Below are 19555 nucleotides of genomic sequence, written 5' to 3' on the forward strand. Positions count from 1 at the left end.
CTTAAAGAAATGTCTATTTACACCCTTTGACTATTTTAAAACAGGATTTATAGGAGTTGTAAGAGTTCTTTATTCTGGACACAAGCCCATTATCAGATATATGATTTGCAAATATTTTCTCCCATTCTAAGGACCTTTTGGCTTTCTTGACAGTATTATTTGAAGTATAAAAGTTTTTAATTTTGATAAAGTCCAGTTTACCTATTTTTTTGTTTCATTGCTTATGCTTTTGGAGTCATATCCAAGAGACCATTCCCTAAGCAAAGATCACAAAGATTTACACTTACATTTTCCTCTAATAATTTTGTAATTTGAGCTCTTACATTTAATCTATGACTCATTTTTAGTTAATGTGTGTATACAGTGTGAATTAGAGGTTCAACTGTATCCTTGCCTGTGGCTGTCCAGTTGTCCCAGCACTATCTGTTGAAAAGACTGCTCCTTCCCCATTGAACTGTCTGACATCCTTGTTGAAAAACAATTATGGTGTATTTTTAAATACGTGTTTGAAATTGATGTGGCGGTAATTTCTCTCTCCCGTCAAAGTAAAGAAGGAGCACAGCCACACTTTGCCCCTATTTCTGTGATTCAGTTACTTTATTCTGCTTGTGCTGGTGGCCATACCTCCTGGTTGGCATCCATCCCACAGCTTCCACAGTGGTTCTGATTTAGTTTAATATTTAAGAGTTCTAAGGTTCATCCTCAGTTCGACTCTGGACTCTCTACGTGTGTTTATTTAGATTTATCTCTCAGGGAGATGGATTTTTTTTTCCCAAGGAGAGTTTTGAGGTCTTGTTGTTTCTGGGTTTTTGTGTATGGAATGTCCATCCCTTATCTTTTTATTAGAAGGACTTCTTGCCCTCTTCAGAACTGTGTAGATGTTGTCCTACTACTTTTTCTTTTTGTCCCTTGATTGTTGCTGTGAGGACATCTGTGAACATCCGGACTCCCCCAGCGACTCAGAGACCTTCACGTGATGCCCTGGACACTCAGGTCTCCTTCGAAGCTGATCTTCTGCTATCATTTTCCCCTCCATCTGTGACATTCTGTCTTGATCGGTACGTTCAAGTGCTCCATTTCTTCAGGAGAGTGTCTTTCTGTTACGTGTTTGCATACTGTTTCTGCTTTACTCTTATAAATTACCAATTATGCACTGTTTTGTCTTTGTCTGTATGACATATCTCCCGTCTATTGCTCCTAATACAGTTGTTATTTCTAAAACGTTTTCTATTTGTTTTCCATTGTTTTCCCTTAATGTCTCTTCTAAATGGTTTTATTCCATTTTTGAATTGTTTCTAAAGATAGATGGGGTGATCCCTGATGTCTTTGTGACATGGAAAGATTTTCAGTGAATTACAGACTCACCATAATTCCCTGCGGGGGATTGTCTGGGGAAGGATGCACTTTATCTGTCTTTCCCTTATGTTTGTTTCTTCTTTTTTTTAACCCCAGAATTTTACCGCTAGGAGAAGGCCTGTAGAAAGACCCTCAGGGTCCACTCGAAGGAGTGCTGTGATGCTCTGAAGCCCTGAGCCCTGAGGGACCCCGGGAGAGGTCCTGAGGTCAGCCTGGGATGGGGTCAAGGGGTCAGCCTACCCTGGAAAGGCAGGCGGCCTCGAAGGGTGATGGCAGACTTGTCCAGTTGGCCAAAAAGCATCTCTCCACTCATCACATTTCCCATTTTATCTGTCTCACTGATCACAGGAGGTTTAAATAAGTCAATTCCATTTTTGTTTTTCAGGATCACGTTTTTAAAAAATCCATTTCTTATACTGTTTCTACTCTCAACTTCCTCTTTGGTAACAAAACCCAACCATTCAAAGAGATCCGGGAGCCAAGATCCTGTCTTGGGTAGGGACACGCAGCCTGACCCTTTAATAGGATGAGGTATTGAGTCCTTCACAGAAGAGCACTGGACCACACACTCCTGTATCATCTTCCTCTCGCTCTAGCCCAACTGGGTTAGCCCAAATTTTGGTTCCTGGGGTCTGAGTTACGAGGAATAAGGTATAATTTTGACCGTGTTTTGTTTCAGATTGAGAGTGACTTGTTTGACTGACTGCTGTCCCCAGGAATTCACATTAGCCCTCCCCCGAGTCCCCCAGACCACCCCACCATCCTCCACGCAGCCGTCCGCGTCCCAGCCCTTCCGGCCTCTTTGTACCTCTCTCACCCACAGTCTCGCAAGCCCCGCGTTAACCCACGTGTTCCCTCTGCCTCACATTCCTCCCCCACCCACCTCCCCCGGCATCTCACCCATCACCCAAGCAGCAACCCAGACCTCACCTTCCACCCAAAGTTTCCAGGGCATCCTGGTCCCACTGTGCTCCCCACTCCGAGCGCACACGCCTTCAGCAGCAGGACGTCCTCACTGTTTCCATAGCAGCCCTTATGCAGCACAAGCTGTAAACTGTTGGGAAAATCAGTTTCTGTGTTTTCCTGGGCACGCACTAAACTGTGCTTCTCAGGAGCCCTTCCATCAGGCATGGCCATATGTACTATTGTGATTTGTAATAAGGAATATATATTTGGTCTTTGACCCCATTTTTGGCCTAAGGCTCCTCAAACCCTGGGAATTTCCTAAGTGATGAGAGCAACAAAAGTATCATTTCCTACATTCACAAGGTGACTTCTGGACCTCACCTAAAGATGGAGGCTTGTTGCCAGGGGAGCCAAGCATGTGATTAGAGGGTTGGAACTTTCAGATCCCCCCCATCACAACCCCTGACTCCAGCGAGGGAAGAGGGGCTGGAGGTTGAGCTGAATCTTCAATGGCTAATAATTTAATCAGTTATCCCCATGTAATAAGCCTTCATAGGAACCCAAAGTCTCAAGGTTCCAAGAGCTTCGGGGCTGGTGAACACACGGCCATGCGGGGAGGGTTGTGCCCTGGGAGGGCGTGGAAGCATCCTTTCCCCACGCTTTGTCCTGTGCACCTCTGACCTCTTCCACCTGGCTGTCCCTGAGTTATATCCTTTTATGTTAAACCTATGGTCTAGTGAGCAGGCTCATTTCCTGAGTCCTGTGAACAGTTCTAACAAAGTGATCCAACGCAGGGAAGCCCTCCTGGGAATTTTAGATTGACAACCAGACAGTCAGAAGTGTAGGTGTCAACCTGGGCTTGTGACTGCCACCTGCAGGGGACAGGGGCAGTCTTGGAGGCCTGAGCCCTTAACCTATGGGATCCCCAGGTACACAGTGTCAGAACTGAGTGAAGTGTAGCACACCCAGTTAGTGTCCAGGGATGGGCTTGGTGGTGAAAACGCACCCCCCTCCATCCCCACTCCCCAACCCCTGAATGAATTGGAATTGGAATTTGGACACTTTCACTGAGTGACTTGGTCCAACCCAATGGATGACCAGTGGAAGTGACATACGTTGCTGCCTGGCCTGACCCATAATAACTCCCCCCTTGTGCCCTTTCTTGACCTTCTTCTCCTGCAGCAAAGGCAGGGCAACCCTGCAAGCTGTTTTCTGCCTGGATCCCTGAAGGGCTGCAAGCAGGAGGGCTGAGTTGCTGTCCTGAGCACTGGTGCATGTGTCAGTGGAGAATGGAATGATTTTCTTCTTTTCTTTATGGCATTAAAATGGGGGGTCTATTTCTGATTTCTTTCTAACATACCCTCATTATTACAGAAATTGGTTTGTGGAGGCGGGGTGCTGCAGCCTGGGCTTTTATGAGGGTGCAAGCAGTGAGGAAGTAAACACCCCTCGGGAAGGATGGAGACCTGCACCTGTAGGAGAAGGACCAAAACAGGAGTACGTGTTGGTGGCTCCTTGTCACTTACAGCAAAGATTTATAAGGAATAGGTAAACTCAGGCAACACTTATTTAGTCTGCAAACAAAAATTAGAGGAAACAGAATCCATAAGTTTGGTTGGGAAAAGCACTTCTGGATCCCTAACAGTAGGAAATAAGATTGAAAAGCATTGAGCTTCAAAATCCCATTAAGACTTCCCCATTAAATAGAGGAATTTAACCAGGCAACAAAGAACAGATTAAGGATACTGTCTATTTACCAAACCTCCCTTTCTCCCCCCAGTAGCCTCAAGGAAGCTGACATGAAACTGACAGAGGGAAAAAGATTTGGGGACAGAGAAACTAAGAAATAATGGAGATTTGTAAACGGTATCTGGGAAAAACAGAACTTTCGGTACCATTTCTGGCACATGGAAATGATGTTTCTCAATTTCGCTAACCCCACTGAGTGTTATTGGTAAAGAAGCCACACGCTGGGGCTACAGAAGGCTCTTATCGCACAGGCAGGTACACGGTCCTGGGGCTGCTGAACGTGGACCTGCCGAAACTCAGCTGGAAAAGCTGTGCGGTGCCCCAGGGAGACATGCTTGGATGTGGCCGTGGACGGTGGTCCACAGGGAGCCATCTAGAGGTCAAGAACAGGGGCCGTGGGAACAATGGACAGAGGCGCTCCCCCCGTCCCCTGGAGAGCAGACCCAGCATCTAATCATGGCATTGCCCGCCACACACAGGGGACTTTGCACGTCCTCCCGGGCCGTGTGTCGTTGTTGTGGGCCAAACCGCCTGTGCCTGGGTCTCCTTGCCCTGTCCCGTCATCCTAGGTCGGGTGTGTGTGTCCAGAGGGAGAAGAGGTCTCTTTCCTTCATACTTTCTAGGGGGTGAAACTGCGAGGAGCCACATCTGGACCAGAAGGACAGGCCTGAGCACCTCTCGCCCTCCAGGGCTTTGAGCTGGGTGACGGAGCGCGATGGGACAGTCCATGTCCCCGTCGTGGGGGGAGGAGTGTGTTCTGCATGTGAGGACAGGGACAGTTGGATATTTGGGGAAGGGACCCCCACGGCAGGAATGTTCACCGGCATCCCTGTGCTCCCCTCCCTGGGCAGCCAGTGGCCCCACGTGGCCGGATTCCTCTGTAGTTGGGAGTCGCGGCCTGCCTGAGCTACGGTCAACGGAATATGTACGATGGTGATGTACGGCGCTCCCGGCTCTGCACATACACCCTTGACCGTGGGGAGAGGTGTTTCAGGGAAACTTTGGAAGCCCCACGCGGGGCTGGCAGAGGAGCCGCCAGCCAGGACCCCCGAGGACAGCTTCCCGCGGATCTGAACGTGAGCCCAGGACTGTCACCGTTTCAAAAACTCGATTTTTCATCCCTAAACCCTGAGATCAGCAGTCTATTGTTGCCATGGCTCCACGGACCCTAATTAGCCAGCTCCTTCAAAGGGCGGCGCTGTTCTGTCTCCATCGTCCCTTCAAATATGTGTCAACGGCTTTTAATTCTTAGCATTTCCGTCTGAAGAAATAGAGTGCGGCCACGACAGCGAGCCCTTCAGAAGCTGATCACACACAGAAATGAAGTCTGATATTGGACTTTTTTCCCTCACAGTAAGTTTTGGCACTGTGTATCAGATACAGCAGTCTCTTTCTTTTTCTTTTTTGGTTTTTGTTTTTTGGCTATGTTGGGTTTTCATTGCTGTGTGCAGGCTTTCTCTAGTTATGGTGAGCGGGGGCTACTCTCTGCTGCGGTGCGAGGGCTTCTCAGTGCGGTGGCTTCTCTTGTTGTGGAGCACGGGCTCTAAGCTCTCAGGCTTCAGTAGTTGTGGCTCGCAGGCTCTAGAGCACAGGCTCAATATTTGGTGCACGGGCTTAGTTGCGCCGCGGCATGTGGGATCTTCCTGGCTCAGGGCTCAAACCCATGTCCCCTGCATTGGCAGGCGAATTCTTAACCACTGTGCCACCAGGGAAGTCCCAGTCTTTTTCTTTTTAAAGATCACTTTACTGAGATATGATTGATGTACAAAAAGCTGTACATATTTGATGTGGAACTTGAGGAGTTTGGAGATAAGTATACACCCATTAACCCATCATCACAGTCAAGGCCATTAACTTATCCATCACCTCCAAAAGTTTCCTCCTGCCCCTTCATTTTTTAAAAATTTTTGTGTCGATCAAAGCGTACAGGAGTAAGTTATGCAGGCTGAGTTATTCCTGGAGAGCGCTGCCCAGCAGGCCCTGTGACCAGTGCTGAGTCACATACTGCAAACTTGTTACCTCACGTGCTCCTCTCAGAAGAGATCTAGCAGCCTCAACAGCCACGGCCACAAACAAGTAACACATTTGTCTTAAAGTTAAGGAAAGCTATTCGAGGTCCCCTTGAAACCTAAGACCTTGAAAGACAGGAGCACAAAGTGTTCTGTAGAAGGTAACTGGCTAGGAGTTGTGAACACCGGCCATTCTTGAGGCAGAACTGTGGCGCTATGGGTGAGTCAGTGGCGTGGGTCTCGGAGGAGGGCGGAGAGGCAGGGGAGGCTGCAGACCCCACAGGAGATACTGGGGTGGGGGGACTTCTGCTGTGTCCTGGGGAAGCCTGAGCAGGGACCACACTTACCCAGAGATGCAGGCGTGACCGGAGCAGAGGCTGCCCCCAGGGGTGCGTGGTGGCCGGAGGGGTTCAGGTGGAGAGGCCTGGGTCCTGCAGGAGCAGCTGGAGCAGAGCAACATTCAACATTGTCCTCAGGGTGAAAAGCAGGAAGAACGGAGGAGGCTCCCGGGTCCCGGCCGAGGATGCTGCTGGCATGTGCACGTGGGTCCTACAAACAGCAGGCCACGAGGTCTCGCTAAGCAGAGTGGAGGGGGCTCTTTACATCAGTGATCTGACATATCACCCGTGGGATGCCAGCAGAAAGACTACACAAAACTGGAGATTTGCAACAGCCACGAGAATTCAGCAGTTCTCCTGACCTGAGATATTAATATCACCCAGGAGTGGGCAGAGGGCCCAGCTCTGAATGGGATCTCTTTCCAATTGAAATATTCATGAGGAATCTCCGTGTGATTGAGCGTACTTTAAATTGTCCAGACGAAGATTTCTCTTTTATTGTTTTAGTTTTTAATCTTTAAAATATTTTTTATTGAGATACCGTTGATTTGTTTAAAAAAATTTATTGGCGTATAGTTGATTTACAATGTTGTATTAGTTTCTGGTGTGCAGCAAAGTGATTCAGTTACATGTATATACATATATTCTTCTTTTTACATTCCCTTCCCTTATAGGTTATTATAAAATATTAAGTATAGCTCCCTGTGCTATACAGGAGGTCCTCATGGGTTATCTATTTTATGTATAGTACTGTGTGTATTTTAATCCCAAACTCCTAATTTGGATTTCAGGCTAAGATGTCCACGTCAGTGTGGTGCAGCGGGGGCTTCACATAGAAGCCAAGCTATTTTGATTAAAGATGAAGGAAGCTGCATTTTGGCCCAGCTATAGTTGTAGTCTGTGAAAATACTATCTACTACATGCAGACCCCGTGCCCAGGTGAGCCAGGGACCACTAACACGTTCAGTTAATATTTGACAAACAAATGAATGAGACAAATCCTCACATATGATGCCTCTGCTTTCTCCCATTTAGCCTGTACTGACAAATTAGAGCATCAGATGCTTCCCTTTGTAAACATCACCCATTCATCCAAAGAGGTGTTAGCACTGAAACCGCATTGCTCCTGTGTGTGTGAAAACACCTCTGTGAAAAGTGTTTAAGGCACACCTGACCTGGTAGGAGTCATTGAAATTTAATTATAAAACTTGTCATGGAAACTGAACATGATGTAAACTGATTTGAAAAAAATCCAGATTTCACTTGACAGGCCCTTTTAACTCACTATGTTACACCAAAGTCAACGCGGTACACTGGAAATGAAATGCTGCACCCAAGAAGAGCAAAGGAGGCTTTGACTGGACCAGCTTCAAAGAGCACTCTGCATGGGCGAAGCCCTGTTCTCTCCCTTTTCTCTGTCCTCACATTTCAGCGCTGAGTGCTTGGGTGGCACCTCTCAACCCAGGCATGCATTGACACACGGAAAGTTGGGACTTCAAAGCGAGCTGGTCAGAAACGACCAATTCAAAGAGTGTCTGACACTGGTCTTTCATTCCATAAGGTTTTGGTGAATTGAATTGGTAAAAAGGAAACAAGGCTCATAGACTTGGGTCTAATCAGCTCTGTATTGCAGCAAAAGCACTTTTCAGTTAATTCACTAACAGCTTGTACGGTCTAGAGCGCTTAGATTTGGGCATAGATGTTACACCTCGGAACTTTCAGGTTTATATTCTAACTCTGGCAGTGCAATGTCCTAGTGCTGGGAAATGTCTCAGCGTTTCACACAAGCTGCCTAAAGAGACGTGGACATCTTTCTTGACTTACCTTAAGATCAGTCTTACCAGATGTTTGTCCTTTAGCAGAATTCACTGAAACCTTGAGGTCAGTGTTTCTGTGTAGGTGTGTGTGTGTGTGTATATGTACGCATACACTGCATCCCATGATCATAGAGTAGCATCAGAATATAAAACAAGCCGTGACTGCACTGGTTCCAGGTAAGATGGAGTAAGCACTCTGCCTTCCGTCGCTTCCACTGAAGATGCTGAAGGACCTGGACAGAATGCCTGGACCCACTGCTATTTGAGGATTCAGAAAAGTAAATAGCAGTGGGAAAACTGGGGAGAAAAAGATCAGAATTCCAAGTACCACCTACAGGGAGGGAGTCCCTCTGCCACATTCTGCCTTTCTGCAGCCTGGACTCGGTACAGCCCGTAACCCTGAGCCGTGCGTGTAGTCCGAGAGCCCTGGGACACTCTGTAATCTTAGCTTGAGAAAGAAGCCAGGTAATGACTCAGGCTCAGAGAGGGTAGTGAAAACTGCTTGTTTTGCTTTTTTCTCTCCTCTGTTCTCTCATATTGTGGCCCCCAGCAATCCCAGGGTGGCAGCAGAGCGAGCCCACAGCAGGAAACAGCCTGAGGGAAGGAGACGTCCTCTGGCACCAAAGACGCTGTGGCCTCCAGCGGGCTGGGTGGAACTCCTTTGCTTTTTCTCTTTCTGTGTCCTCCTGCTTGCCTCAGTCTGAGGGTACATTTGCAGGACTGTGTAGCAGAGTGGGGTGACTGGCCAGAGGAGCAAGGCAGGGATCGGAAACACCAAGGACCAAGGATGTGATGAGGGGGGAGGAGTGTGGGAAAGTGACCTCTTAGAGCTGTGCATGAACGCCTGGGCTCAGGCCCGAGATGTGCACATGTGTATCTGACTGTGGACAGTATGCATAGATGTTGAGACCTGAACTACATAATAGACATGTCCACACAGCTGGACGTGCCACCCAGCATCATGCCCATGGGGGAGATTGAAAAGCTCTGCAAATTTTTTGAAAATTGAATTGATTCTCAAGGCACAACACACAAAAGTCCTGTCGGGACTGGAGGCCTGACTGCAGCTGGGTCAACTGCTCGTGAAAACAAAAGTAACAGTCCTTACAGTATTTTAATGACTCAAGGTATCATAATGAAATATGTACAACATCCACATACAATCTGAAATTACCTGGGAATAAATAGCAGGTGGTGACACCAAGGTGAAGCAGATGTTGGAAATATCTAAGAAAGATAATAAAGCAGCTATTACAAATATGCTCCAACAAGTAAGGGTAAACATTCACGAAACAAATAGAGAGACAAAGACAGAGAATTTCTGCAAAGAAGTAGGAGATGTGAAGAAGAATCAAATAATTATTTTTACAACTGAAAAGTGTAATAATCAAAATTAGATACTCGTTTGTCTCAGTTACAGACTGGAGATGATTGAGGAAGGAGATAATAAAATTACCCAATGTGAAAAACAGAGAGGAAAAAAAGATTTAAAAAATGAAATCTACAACCAAACACATCATAATGAAACTATTGAAATGTGAAGGCAAGAATAAATATTGATAGCATCTAAAGACAATTCATCCATTACTTACAGGAACAGCAGTTTTACTCTCTGCAGATTTCTCATGATAAATTCAGGAGGCCAGAAGGAAGTGAAACATTCAAAGTGCTGAAAGCGTTTTAAAGTGCAGTCAATCCAAAATTTTAAATACAGTGAAAATATCCTTCAAGAATAAGGTCATATAAAACCATTCTCTGATGAAGGGAAACTGAAAATTCATTTCCAGCAGACCTGCTTTAAAATAATTTATTGAGAATTTCTTCACAGAAGGGCAATGATTCAAGAAGGAAACTTGGAAAATTAGGAATAAAGAAATAACAACAGAAATGGTAAGTGAGAAGATGGAATGTTTCCCTATTCTGTCCTTTAAAATATGCTTGCTAGTTGAAAGCAAAATTGTACCAGTCATTGTCCAATAGGGTTTTCTATGTCCATAGATGCAATAATGAGATAACAACATAAAGGGATGGGAGTAAAGGGACCACGGCACTAGTAAGGCTTTAATATTCCACGTTAGGTTGCGATTTTAATATCAGATACATTAGATTTTATAACAAAGAAAATTGTCCACGTAAACAGGCATACAGCATAATGATAAAGTATCAGCTCACCAAGAAAGACATAAGAACCATAAACGTGTATGCATCTAACAATAGTGCTTAAGAGATGTGCAAAGCAAAACCAGATGGAATGAAAAGGAGAAATAGACAGTCCACACCTGCAGTTGGGGACTGCAATACCACTCTCTCGTTAGACAGAAGTGTTAAGCAGGAAGTAAACGAGTACCTAGGAGAATGGAAAACCATCAGTCAACTGAGTCTGACCGATGTCTTTAGAGTATGTCACCACCAACAGCAGAATACACATTCTTTGCAAGGGCACATGGTGCCCATGATCAAGTAGAGTTTATCTTGCAAATGCAGTGTTTAATGTTTGAAAATCAATTAATGTAATATACTGTATTATTAGTCAATGAAGAAAAATCATTTATTGTATTACCAGGATCAAAAGAGCACGTGACAAAACTTCACATAAAAACTGTTGGCAAGGGAACACCCCCCCAACACACACACACCGCAGTTTCTGTGGGGCTGAAGGAGAGGTCATCCTCCACCCCACCCACCCCCCAACCCCACCCAGTGAGGCCAGCTGTGCTCTGACTCCCCCGCAGGAGCAGGGGCAGAGGGACATTGCCACCCCGACCCAGTGAGAAGGTGTACGTGTGTGTGTTGGAGTGGGTAAGCCCACTCCTCCCCATTCCTGGTGTCAGCAAGGTCCAATCCCGACACAGTTCTGTGAGCCAGCCCTCAGGTCCCTCTGTAATGGTGACGGTGCCCACTCAGTGTCCATGGTGATGAGATAATGGGAGGAGGTGTCCACCTTCACCAGGATGTGGTCAGTGGGATCAAGGGGGACTGAGTCCCATCCCATCCTTGGTCGATAAGGCAGTGGGTCAGAACCCCACATTTGCAGGGATGGTATGTCGGGGGCCCTGCAGGGAGCTGAACACACACCGTGGCTCTGGCACCAGGGCTCAGCAGGTTGGCTTCCTGGTAAATACGCTCTAGATGCTAAGCCCCCGTCTTGTGTGCTGTTGGCAGATATTTTCCCATCAGGCTTCACCTTGCCTTTCCATCCTCATTACAGTTTTGTCCACAGGAACAAGTTTTTAAATTGGATGTGGTCCAAGTTATCACTTTTCCTTTTATGACTCATGCTTTTGGTGTCAAGTTTTTGCCTAGTGCGAGGTCCCAAAGATTTTCTTTTATGTGTTTTTCTAAAAGTTTTATCATTGTAGCACCTATCTCTAAGCAGCGGAGGGAGGTGGAGTTTCTGCGGCGCCCTCCTCGCGGGGGCTCATTCCTGGCAGCCGCAGTGCCAGCTTCTGAAAGGGGGGCTCTCACTTCTGTGGGCCGGGCTAGAGGTTAACACCCAGGTCCTGCATGAAGCAGCGCTGAGGCCAGGCCCGGCCAGGCCCTGAAACCCGGGCAGCTCTCCAGGGTGCTGAACCAGCCGGCGCTGCGGGGCGGCGCTTCCAAACACGGGGATCTGGGTGGTGGGAGAGACAGCAGCAGAAGGGTCTGGGGAGCCAGCCAGCAGGAGGGTCCGCATGGGGCCGAGGGCAGGCCCTCTGAGGGCTCCTCTGCTGTCTGTGGGTGCACTTCAGGGACACAAACAGCTCTGGCAGGGAGACAGACAGCTGTCTGTAAGTGGAGCACAGAAAATGAAGCTGAGACCACGTGGTCCTGACGGAACAGCAGGTCTTCTCATCCAAGACCTTTCTGTCTCCAAACACTCATCTCCCCTCCTTCTGCCTCTTTTCAGCCCGAGGTGGACGCGGAGCCACGCCTGCAGCACAGCGGCTGTGCCCAGCGGCGGGGACAGCCCCTCATCTCGGGAAAGACGTGGCACAGACACACGAGGGGATATTTTGAGCCAGTGTTACTTAAAGGGGGTCTGGTCCATGCCTGGTGGGGCTGCATCAGATTTGGCCGGGCTGTTTCTCTGGCCCCCACCCGGTGGCCCATTCATCAGAAGGTTCTGGGGGAACGGGGTGCCCAAGCAATGGAATGTTAGCAGCACAGCTGTGTTGTTCTTACTCCCAGCAGAGCTTGTGAGCAGCAGTCTTCGTCAAATTCCAGGGAGAAGGAGGCCTTACAGGTGGAGGAAGGGGTCCCTGCCTGGGAGCTGCTGAGGATAAGTAACAGAGACAACACTAGATCAGGGTACAAGGCCGGATGGCAGAATTCCAACACAAGGGCTCTTGTCAGTTTTATGGAAACTTAGAAGCTGGGCTTCTGAGGCTTCCTGACGGTTCTCCTCTTGAGAGGAAACTTTGAAGTCCAAATATGCCTGTCTGTTCATCTCCCTTTGAAATGGCAACTCAGATCGCTCCGTTTTAAGCCAACCCTATAATTAGTGATGCTGCACAACGTCTCCCAAACAATTAGGCAGCAGTCCGGGAATCACCAGTTATGAGATGGAACCAGGGTTCCACGAGGCTTTTAATTCATGGAGTTATAAATAATGTTAAATGCCCAGGAGTTTCAATTAAAGGATGTTTACTTGTGTAAAATGAAAAACGTGATGGGGAAGCAGGGCTCCTTGTTAGCAAGGACTTGAAAGAGGAGAGATGAGGTGGGGCTTCAGCGGCTGGGCACCATGTGCAGGAGGTGTGTGCTGCCCCTCCCAGAAATCTTCAAAGTCAGGGAGGCGGTTTCACACAGTTCCGAGTCAAAAACTGGGACAAACACTCCAGTAGCTAAATCAATCTTCAGCTGCTTCCTCACCATCCTTTTGAAACTTGATGGTACTGCAGCCTGTTCTCCAGCCCAAACCTGGTGCTCTGTGTTGGCAGAGATGGGTCAGGAGGCTCCAAGTTTGTCTGGCTCTTCTCCCTGCCTTGAAGGCTTTTGTGTTCCCTCTCATCCCAACCAACACTGTCATTCTTCTCTTAGCCATGCGCCTCTCCCCCGGGATCTGTTAGTACCTGGCCGGACTCCGTTGTAAGCTCAGCATCCCCGCTGCACACCTCCACCATTGTCCATGCATTTCCTGAAGTTGCAGGAAGCTGCCTCCTTGGTGAAGGTTTGAGGGATACAGTGGTCAAAAAATCCCCTCCAAAGGGATGGACGTGCTGTTTCCCTGGTCACTCCAACCACGAGAAAGAGGTCCAGCATCTGCTGGACCAGTTTTAGATTTTGGAGGCAACACACACCTCCACGTGCCACCCTGGGCCATTTCTGAGTAACCCACAGGCCTCTTGTTTCGAGGGGGTCCAGACAGAAGAAGGCACTGCAGCTTGTCTGGACTACCAGGCAAACTGCCCAGCCCTTTGGACCATAAGACCCGGAAGACGGATGGTGCCTGATGTTTCTGAGGCCGACACCGTGGATCCAGGAAAGAACCTTCAGATTTGGGGGCAACACATTCCCTTTTCTGTTCTTTGGGAAATGGCCCTGGCTTGTTGCAGGGTCCTGGTGGAGACCGAAAATTTAACTATGAAGCAAGGATGTCAGTTGCCTATGTTGTGACAAATCACCACAAATGTAGTGGCTTAAAAAACAGCACAAATTTATTCTCTTTGCAGTTCTGGAGATCAAATGTCCAAAGCGGGTTTCACTGGGATAAAGCAAGGTGTGGGCAGGGCTAGTTCCTTCGGGAGGCTCTGGGAAGAATCATTTCCTCACCTTCTGCACCGTCTGGGGCCCTGCATCACTCTGGAACCTGCCTCCATTATCACATCCTTGTCTGACTCTGCTGCTCCCTCTCGCTTTACAAGGACCCTCTGTGATGCCACACCCTGGGGACCAGCCCCCCGTGAGGTGGCAAGGGATTAGGCTGGACCACCTCCATCCTAGAAAGAGTGGTGATCTGTCCCCAGGACAAGGCCCAACTCTGGACGTGGGTCTGCATGTCCTGCTTGCACTGCTGCTGTCACAACCCCACCCCCGCCCCCCCCGCCAGGCATCCTGGGATGTGCTGGGTGCCTTGCTCACTGTGATCACTGCTGTAGCAAGTGCCACAAACCTAGTGGCTTGAGACAACTGAAATCTCCTCATTCACAGTCCTGGGGGCTAAATGTCCAAAATCAAGGTGTCTGCAGCACCACACTGCCTCTGAAACCTGGACAGAAGGACCCTTCCTTCCTCGTCCACTTCTGGCATCCCCGGACATTCCTAATCTCCACATGGTCTTCTCCTACAGTCTCTTCACATGTCCTCCCTCTGTGCACGTCTTCTGTGTCCAAATGTTCCCCTTTTCCATGAGGACACCATTCACATGGGATTAGGATTGCAACATATCTTTTCTGGGGGGCGGGGGGAGACAGAACCCAACCCAGGGCAGCCAATGCCCAGGAATGATGCCATTTCTTCCACAGCTAATATCCAAGGGTTCTGGAGAGGCTCCTTTCTCTATCACCTCAAATCACACACGAGCGAAAACTTAGCTTTCTGGTCCTATGATTTGGGGCTCTGGTGGTCTAACGGTCTTAGTTCCCAACGGAGATGTGTTTATCAAGGAAACAATGGTCTCATTGGCCTGGAGGCTGAAAGTGGCCACCAGGCTACCCGCTGTCTTCCTTTCACTGGACCAGCAGGTGGGGAGGGGCTGTTCTGCCCAGGTTCTAGGCGGGTGTAGAGAAGTGAGCCTGTGTCTCAGTCTGCTCAGGCTGCCACAGCAAAACACCCCAGACTGGGTGGCTTATAACAAGAGAGACGGACGTCTCACAGTTCTGGAGAGTGCCGTCAAGGTTGGGTTCTGCTGAAGACCCTCTTCCAGGTTGCAGACTGTAGACCCCTGGCCATGTCCTCATAGGGTGGGAGGGGCTAGGGAGATCTCTGGGATCTCTTTTGTAAGGGCACTAATCCCATCCATGAGGGCTCCACCCTCATGACCTCCTAATACACTGGAGGTTTAGTATTTCAGTCTATGAATTTGGGGACACATATATTCAGTCCACAGCAGCCTGAAACCCAGGGCATTCCCTGGTACAGCTCCTCCTGCCCTCTGTCTCCTGGTAAGAGTTCACGGACAACAGCATTAAGCTAACAGAGGCAGGATGACCCTGACCCTTAGGGATAAAAGTTTAGGTCATCTCACCTTACAAAGATCTACAAGCAGCTGAGGCTCAGGGAAAAGGGGCTCTGGAGTGACTAGTGAAGGAAAGAAACTGTAAAACCAACTGTGGTCACATAACCAGGTGCAGAAACGAGGATGGCCGCAGTTCACCGTATGTTGGAGAAAGTACGTTTAAGAACATGTGATGCGTAGATTATATTGCTTCACCACCTTCTCTCCCTCTGAGTGCCCCAGGTAGTGTGTGATAGCAGGACTAACCCTGTGTTTCAGAACTGAAGTCACAGAATATCAAACAGGAAGTGTGTCTGAGCTAGAAGAACCTCCCCAGAGACAGGTGATGTGGAATTTGGTGTTTCCCATTCTGCAGAGAGAGCATGTCCTCAGATCTATAAGGGGCAGTGTGCTTGTCAGACCTGAGCCTGGCACTGCTCTGGTCTTGACTTGGGGGTAGGATGTGGGGAGAGGTGTCAGGATTGCTGAGCTGAGCAAGTGGTGGGCACCGCCTGTGGTCACATGTCTCTCCATCACTGCCACGCCCTGCTCTCTAAGGGAGAGAGACCCCTCCCACATCCTCTCCCCATCCCATCCCCTCCCCTGGGGCTGGGTGTCAGGTGGGTGGTGGAAGAGGAGCAGGAACAGGACCCTCAGGGGAGCCCAGCCCTGCAGGCCAGCAGATGTGAGACCCACGTGGCTTTTCCACTGAGGCTCCAGACCCCCCGCCTTGCTGCTGCCTCTCCCAGGAGAGGACTGGGACTGCCCACCACAGCCTCGGACTCCAGGACTGCTGGTCTCCTTAACTCTGGGGGATGTTCCTGAACCTTGTTCCCTCAGCCCCCGACACTCACGTGAGCCCCGAGTCCCACTCCCCTTAGCCCCAAACACAAGGGGTTTGGTTTCCCTGACAGCCCCACACAGAGGCGACCCTCTCCTCCCTGCTCCTCCCTTCCCTTATGGGGAGGCTCCTCTCTGACTTGTATGTGATGTTTGTACTTCCTCCTTCCTTGAGCTTCTAGAAGCCAGGACCAAGCACACACCTCTGGGGCCCTGGGACCTCCCATGGGGCCGCACACCTTGGCTGAATGAATGAATGAAGGAAGGCTGGGCTGGGCAGGGCTCACAGCACAAGAGCTTCTGCACCCAGAGCAGTGATCCAAGCTGCCCCAGATTCTCCATCGAAGGTCAGGGTTTGTTGGCTGATGGGGGCACAACCCTGATGTAGGAAGGAAAGAGGAGAGGAATCTGGGTCTCTATCTCAGGCTTGGGGGCCAGGACAGGCAGCCTGGACCAGTTTCCTCGGCTGCTGTAACAAAGTAACACAAACTGGGCGGCTTGAAGCAGCAGAAGTGTATGGTCTCAGTTCTGAAAGTCAGAAGTCTGAAATCAAGGTGTCAGGCAGCACTCTGCTGTCTTTGAAGGCTCTGGGCGGGGGAGGGGTCTTTCCTTGCCTCTTGCAGCTTCTGGAGGTATGGGTGGTCCTGGGCTCCTTGGCTGGTGGCTGCATCACTCCAAGCTCTGCCGTTTCCACACTGCCGTCCTTCCTGAGTCTCCAGGTCCAAGTTTTCCTCGACTTGTAAGAGCGCCAGTCACTGGATTAGGATGCCCCTAATCCAGCGTGTCCTCATCTTCTCCTGATGACATCTGCAAAAACTTTATTTCCAAATAAATTCACATTCACAGGTTGAGGATTTAGGACTAGAATATAGCTTTTTGGGGACACAAATGAACCCATAACCCAACCCAAGGCTGAGGACTCGATTTCAACCCTGGCTATTGAGTAGGGTTTATCCAGATAACCATTAGAAGGCTGATCCAAGTGACATCAACAGCATGTGCAAATGCAGGGTGTGTGGTTGCCGGGAGAAGCTCAGGACAGCTGGGATGCAGAGGGCAGGACTCACGCTCTGTGCTGGGCAAGCAGAGATGGCCAAACCCTGACCGTGCTTGGGACAGGTTTGCTGTGCACCAGTGGGGACCAGAGCTGCAGAAACTGGTGTTTCCCTGGAGCTGGAGACACGTGGAGGAGGCCCTTCACTCAGGGAGGAAGTTTGGGGGAGGGAGGGAGGAGAAGGGGAAGGAGTCACAGGGTCCTTGGGGCTTAACCTGGGACTGGAGGACCAGCAGGGCCCCCCAGGCAAAGAAGAAGGGGGAGGACCTTCTGGAATACCCCTCCACCTTTGAAAATCCTGATGCCTGGGCCATGCCCAGGGCCAGCTGAGGCAGATCCCTGGATGGAATCAGATGATCCAGTCAGCATTGGTTTTGAAACCCAGAGATCCTCATGTGGGGACCAGCCTTGAAAATCCCAGTGAGAGCTGAAGGTTTTCCAGGGAGTTCTGCATCCTTGCAGCCTGGGGAGCTTGGGGAGACCCCGATGAGGGGCAGAGACGTCATCATGGACCACAGATGAGGGGTGGAGATGTAGGTGTGAGGGGTCCTGGGGAAGCCACGAGGCATTTGGAGGATCTGTGGAAGGCCATGATAGGTTTATCTTCCAGAAACACCTCTGGGGACTCCAGCAAACAAGCTGGAAGGGAGGGGCTGCAGGCCAGGCGGGCTCAGGAAGCCAAGATGCAGGAAGACAGGTGGGGACGGCCGCTCCCCCCAGCTTCCTTCTCCTGTGTTTCGATCGCTTTCATCTCTCTACAAGCTCATCACACGAGAGAGGTCTCTTCACTCCTCCGGAGGCTCCTTTCTTCTCTCGAGGCAGTGCGGCCTCACTCGGGAAAGAAATGATGATGGATAATAGACCCCGAGAGTGGCTTGGGCACCGAGAGAAGCAGTGGATGCCCTAATCAGCGGACACTGGCAATTCAGACAGAAAATACACCAGCTGAGAGCACGCGGGGAGATGCTTCGGACTGACTTACTACATCAATACATCTCCGCACGCACCTGTAGCAGCATCACCGCTTCCCAGGACGGACTGGCAGCCACCCCATGACTGGCAGCTGGGCTAACATCAGCGGGCTGCGGAGAGCTGCTGGCCCGGGAACCAGAAAGCCGAGCTCTCCCTGCCCGCTTCCCCCTAGGTCGTTTCCTTCACCAGCCGCACGAGCCAGAAAACCTGAGTTACAAGAGTCATCGAATTTGAGGGCAGTGGCATTTTAAATTGTAGAGAAGCTAAGCTGAAAAAAAAGTTGTAAATTATTTAGTCCAAGCTGTTGATTGTGCAGAAAGGGAAACTGAGGCTCAAAGGTAGAAATAACTTGCCTCAAACCACCTATTCTGTTTCCAGGTCCCCTAATCTTCTGATTCTCGGACTCGCTTAGGAAGTTTAAAATATCCTGGTGCCCAGGCCACAGCCCAGATCCACCAATGCAGAAGCTCTGGGGGCGGGGCCCAGGCTTCTAGATGCTGTCAGTCCACTCCCCCAGTGATGCCAGTGGGCGAGCCGGGCCCGGCCTGGGTGAGCTCAGCGCCAGCTCCCGCACCTGGGCTCCGGGCATCCAGGGCCGTCTTGGCTCCAGAGTGAGGGCACCAGCTGGCTTCCCATCCAGGGAGAGCCCTCGTGGCCCCTGATGCCCACGTGGGTGGTTTCTCCCCTCTGAAGGATGCGTCCTCCGCATCGAGGCTGCCCAAACCTCTTACCAAATGGCTCAGTTTCGTTTCCCCTGTTTCCGGGTAATGAGAAGCACAGAGTTATAAATAGTCACGATGCCGGATGTTTGCGGCTCTCTGAGGCTGTCAGAACCGGTCTCGTCAAAGCCTGTGTGCTGACAGCCTGGATCCGGCTCCCCACTCCGCCCGCTGCTCACAGCAGCCCCGGGGAGGAGGGGTTGGCGGGGAGGGGACCCCTGCATCCTCCTTCCCCTCCTGGGATGCTCTGGCCCATCTTCCCTGACATCTTACTCACTCTCGGGCCTGGAAGGCTGCTCCTGCCCTTTCTGCTTGGCTAAGCCCCGGCCTGTGCCCGAGCCCCGGCGGGCTGCAGGGATTAGGCGCGTTCCCTGTGTGGGGGTGAAGGTCACTTCTCTGTGGTTGTGGTCAGCAGTCCCTGTCCACAGGCAAAGTGCTGGAGCTGATGGAACATGGCCAGGCCTCAGAGCTCCGAGGCTCGTGGCTAAGGTGGAAGCGGGTTCGAGGTGACAGCGTGGTCGATTGTCACCACGTCACATGGTACCAATGCCCCTGCTTAGCAGGATGCCCTGCGGACACCACTGTTGCATGGGCATCTGCAGAGGAGAGCGGGACCGTTGTCCGTGTGTCTGACCCTCTCAGTGGACTAGGACCTGCAGT

This window comes from Hippopotamus amphibius, chromosome 7 (assembly GCF_030028045.1).
Source record: "Hippopotamus amphibius kiboko isolate mHipAmp2 chromosome 7, mHipAmp2.hap2, whole genome shotgun sequence".
NCBI classification, from domain to species: Eukaryota; Metazoa; Chordata; class Mammalia; order Artiodactyla; family Hippopotamidae; genus Hippopotamus; species Hippopotamus amphibius.